Below are 5,287 nucleotides of genomic sequence, written 5' to 3' on the forward strand. Positions count from 1 at the left end.
GGTCGTTAGTGCTAGAAAGCTGATATTTCGCATAGATATGGATCTTGACATTCCTAGGCATATCGTAAACGTAAAAATCTTTGTTTCGTTCCCTGAGATGTCAGACTCCGCTACGTGGGGCTCCTTTTTCTAGACAGTTTGCCCTTCGGGCATCTATAGCAACTTAACAAACCTATCCTATCTGTCTATTGGTTTACTTTAATGTGACTACCGTCAAAACATTACGAAGTTAGTAAATACACAGCTTTAAAATATCAAATTAATCAGGTAGTAAAAACAAAGAAATAAACATACATAATAAAATAAAACTTATTAACAACTTAAACTAAAGATAAAAAATTTGGCCCAAATCGCCGTCAATGGGCAAGGTGCCTAGAAGGCTGGCCGTATTTCCCCGCTGTATGGCGATACTTATACGCTGAGCGAAATAGTGGCCAGCCCTCTGGTCGCCCGAGGCCTCTATTAGGCGCGCCGACAAATCTTTAAAAAGCCGACGCGCACTTGGCCCCCATGGCCCCAAGGTTTCAACGCCAAACGCCGCAAACATGTAGCTACTTCCTAGTGCTGAATATTTGCGGCGCTTGAGGCTTTCGGCCGAGGATGCCGCAGCGCCAGCGGTAACTTTGGTGCTCGGGACATGGGACGGTGCCAGGGTATCAACGCAAGTAGCGTCCCACACTAGCGGCCGACCCATGCTCCAAGGCACCAGTGTCATTCCGTCGGGTCGCTTGCCATCGTCCCTGGCTAGACCGCTGGGCTCAAGTACTGCCGGCACTCTGGCACTAACAAGGGCCCGACGGATAACATCATTCATACTGGCGTGGCGGGGCATTCTTCCAGCGCTTCGGACGCACGAGAGGCCATGGTGGCCTAGGATGTCCACCATGGCGCCGCATTGACAGCGATGTGGTTGGTTAGTTGATGCCCCTAAACGTAAGCTAGCTGCCAGGCGGAAGGTAGTGTCATCCAAAAAAGTGCCAATATTTGGAGAGGGTAATGCCTGCAGCCACAGACCCGACTCCCACTCCGCAGTCGCAAGGAGACGAGCTCGGTCTGTCGAACTAGTTGACGTATCTAAAAGGTTTTTCCGTACTAGTTGACAGAGAGGCTCGTCCCATTGCTTCTGCGAGCAAGGATTGGCAGGCGGATCCGTGTTTGGGCAGGTTATCGACCAAACGTTCTTGGCCTCGGAGCAGTGTGCGGCCTCCATAGATCCAATGGAAGAATCTAATATTTTCCCTATGAGGCTCTGAGCACCATGCACCGAGGACAAGAACGCAGGTAGAGCAACACAGGAAATTTTGCATCAGGTAGTTACATAAATATTAAAATAATCATCAACATAGTATTTACTTAACTTTCAATATTCCTGAGGCGACGATTAACTCAGTGCTGCAGCCCAAAGAAGAATCACAATGACAATGATACCAAGGCACTGCGAACTACAAAACATTTATAAAAATACAAACAAATAATAAATAAAATAAAATAAAAATAAAAAAGCCTTTTATTTCTTGCAAGTAGTTACAGTGTCAACATGATTCGAAAAATTGGAAGGAATATCTCGTAATTATGATAAGTAGTCAACAATTTCCTTATATTTACAAAAAAAATTAAATTGAATTTTTTAAATAACTCTAAGAATATTCCTACGCTACGAAGCAAGAGCCCCTTCTTGGGTAAAGGCCTCCTCCAGAGAGAGCCAGTTTGATCGGTCTTGTGTTGTTAGAGTCCACTTTGGGCCAGCAATTTTTGCAATGTCATCGGACCATCGCATGTACGGTCTTCCATCTTTGCGTTTGCCTCTTGGTCCGGGCCACATATATAGTTATCTGGTTAGTCCATCTTTTGTCTGCCATTCTTGCGACGTGGCCTGCCCACTTCCATTTCAACTTTTTTGCATAATCTAGTGCATCTATCACATTTGTTTTTTTCCTAATAAGTGTATGTCTAATTTTTTGTATCTTCTTTATATTTGTAACACTGCGTTCCATGCTTCTCTGACACGTTTTTATTTTATTCTTTACATTATTCGAGAATTTCCAAGTTTGTGCGCCATATGTGAGTGATGGAAGCAGACATGAGTCCATAATCTTCCTTTTAAAATGAATCGGTAGATTTTTGCTCTTGAGTACTTCTTTATGACTCCAAAATTTGTTCCAGGCAATCTTTATCCTTCTCTCTACTTCAAGCTCATTGTTGCTTCTGTCGAAAGAGATTTGTTTGCCTAGGTATATGAATTCATTAACGTATTCTATTTCGATACCTTCGATAATAAGTGGAATTTTAATGCTGTTTGTCATGACTTTTGTCTTATTAAAATTTATTTCAAGTCCTGCGTCTCTACTAGCTCTCTGACAGAGAGAAACAAATAATACAAGACAACAAAGTACGAGAAAACATTAGATATAGGTACTTATCGTTTTGCGAACTGGTAAACAGTGGGCCCCTTTAGGGGTGTCCATCTGCGACGGTAATCTCTTAACTGCATTCCAGGCACTTTCCCTCGTCCATTTATTTACTGTATATATATAGCCTAAGACATAAAATGTCACTTTCCTTTATATTTAGGTAGCAGCGTTACCTTACCTTTATCTTATATTTTGTCATTTTCCTGAAATTAAACAAAACATGACCACATTCATCTAAGCACTCTCCTAAACTTATTACCAACATTTTCGGACATTACGAATTCCAGAGACGTCTTTTGAAAACATTGCGTCTTGATTAAAATCTTTGCAGGTGAAGGAACGTCTGCCTTCTCCCATAGATCATAATTGTTGAGACCAAAACATTGTGCCAAGGATCGAAAGGGTCGATTGTTGACTCAGATTGTTAACTCAACCAAACTCAATTATTGAAAGCATGTTCAACGCTTATATTAATAAAACATGTGCCGAAGCCCCGCATTAATTTCTACCCGCCTGTCACGCTCAAAATCTAAAGATCCCACCAAAAACATTTTAATGTAAAATGTTTCCAAGACGAAACCATAAGGCTCACACTGTCAAAAAGTTTTCAGATCCCATGTAGAGCGAAGCTTCTAACTCTACAAGCCCTAACTTCACAAACTCTACATCTTAGTCAAAATATATTATATATTATGACTAAGTTGTAGAGGCGTAGCGAGGTGTAGAGACACACACAAATTATGTGGCTTAGCCTTTTCGTTACATGAACTATTGTAGGAACGTATAACAAAAAAGTAATGAATGGTGAAAACATTTTTCACCTTACGCCCATTTGACGGTAACGAAACGGCAAAGCCACATATTTTGACTAACGTGTTTGTGAAGTTAGAAGCTTGGCTCTACATGAGATCTGATAACTTTTTGACAGTGCGAGTGACCTTATGGTTTCGTCTTGGCAACATTTTACATGAAAATGTTTTTTAGTGGGATTTCACAATTTTTTTAAAGTTACTTATGTCAATTTTCCATCCCCTAATTTAAAGGGTGGGCGTTGATATACTAAATATACTGAAATACTTATGTTATTATTTATAACAAGGAGTCAATATATACATTTTCAGATATCTAGCATCAAAATTTGCGGAAGTCTCATATAAACTTTTATCCCCTACGAGAAAAGGTAGGTAGTATCCCTGCACTTCACTTGGCTCTTTTTGGCGGGGGCAATACCGTGCCCCTGCTCCCAGATTATACTTGTGATAAGATAAGATAAGCAACCAGCTCGCTAGATGCAGCCCCTGCAACTTTGCACAAAATTGAATGTTAAAAATTACGCGAATAATAAATCGAGCTCGTTGCATTATTCAAGTTATTTTTTTGTGTTATTGAATGGAAACGAAGTGAATATTTTCTTGCGGTCGGTAGGAATTCTCACGAAGCTCGGAGATGCCAGCAGAAATTAAGTCAATGTTGATCCAGCGGTGCTATTTTCTTGCGAAGTAAGCGAAACCGGCAAATTGTTACCTATAACCGTCAGAGTTAATCCTCAATTTTAGATTCAGTTCGTATAAAACTGGTTTCACTTGGCCATATTTTTAAAAGCCTTTTATTAATTTGCAATGTACCTATGTATGTACGGGTCAAATCTTGCAAGTTAAACTTGACCTACTTCCCGACTTCCAATGAAGCTGAAAATTTTCATACATATGTAAGTTGGGTGACAATATGCAATTTTATAAAACTGTAACGAGGGATACGGCCTATCGGTGGTAGGGAATATAAACGCAGACGTAGATTACTGACCGCGTGATATTATATACATATTTGTTCTTCTTTTTAGGGTTCCGTAGTCAACTAGGAACCCTTATAGTTTTGCCATGTCCGTCTATCTGTCTGTCTGTCCGAGGCTTTGCTCCGTGGTCGTTAGTGCTAGAAAGCTGAAATTTGGCATGGATATATAAATCAATAAAGCCGACAAAGTCGTACAATAAAATCTAAAAATTTAATTTTTTTTAGGGTACCTCCCCTACACGTAAAGTGGGGGTGAAATTTTTTTTTGCTATAACCCTAGAGTGTGGGGTATCGTTGGAAAGGTCTTTCAAAACTAATAGGGGTTTTCATGAAATATTTTTTGATAAAGTGAATATATTCGGAGATAATCGCTCCGAAAGGAAAAAAAATGTGTCCCCCCCCTCTAACATTTGAACCATAGGTCCAAAAAATATGAAAAATATCGTGGAAGTAGAGCTTAAGAAAGACATTAAATGAAAACTATAGCGGACATAATCTGATCGTGGAAGTAGAGCTTAAGAAAGACATTAAATGAAAACTATAGCGGACATAATCTGTTTAGCTGTTTTTGAGTTATCGCAAAAAGTTTTCCCTTCATAGTAAAAAGACTTACTTTAATTAGGTACCAGTGGCGGATCGTTCTAAGAACTCGATTCCCACCGGCTTGTCTAATTTCAGACCGTTGAGTACTTTCACGATCGGATCATGAAGAAAAGGAAAGTAAAATTAGCTCCGGGTTCCCTACGAATATTTGTGACGCGCCGCCACTGTTAGGTACTGATTATGCAAATTTGCCTATTTGTTTAACTCGGGTGAAAGGTACCGTTTCATCCCTTGGTTAACAATTTACTATACTTTAAGCTCCAGTTTAGCATATTGTGACGGAAGAGTAACTACGGAACCCTACACTGAGCGTGGTCCGACATGCTCTTGGCCGGTTATTTCAAGATTATAAATCAATTACCCGTAATGTCCCCCCCCCCCCCCCCCCCCCCGAATGGCCATCTGCATATCTTTATTAATTTTTCCTAGTCCTCTACTGTTATCTGTCATTTATGCATTCATTAACACGAATATAAGAACTT

The sequence above is a fragment of the Cydia pomonella genome, chromosome 18 (assembly GCF_033807575.1).
Source record: "Cydia pomonella isolate Wapato2018A chromosome 18, ilCydPomo1, whole genome shotgun sequence".
NCBI lineage: Eukaryota > Metazoa > Arthropoda > Insecta > Lepidoptera > Tortricidae > Cydia > Cydia pomonella.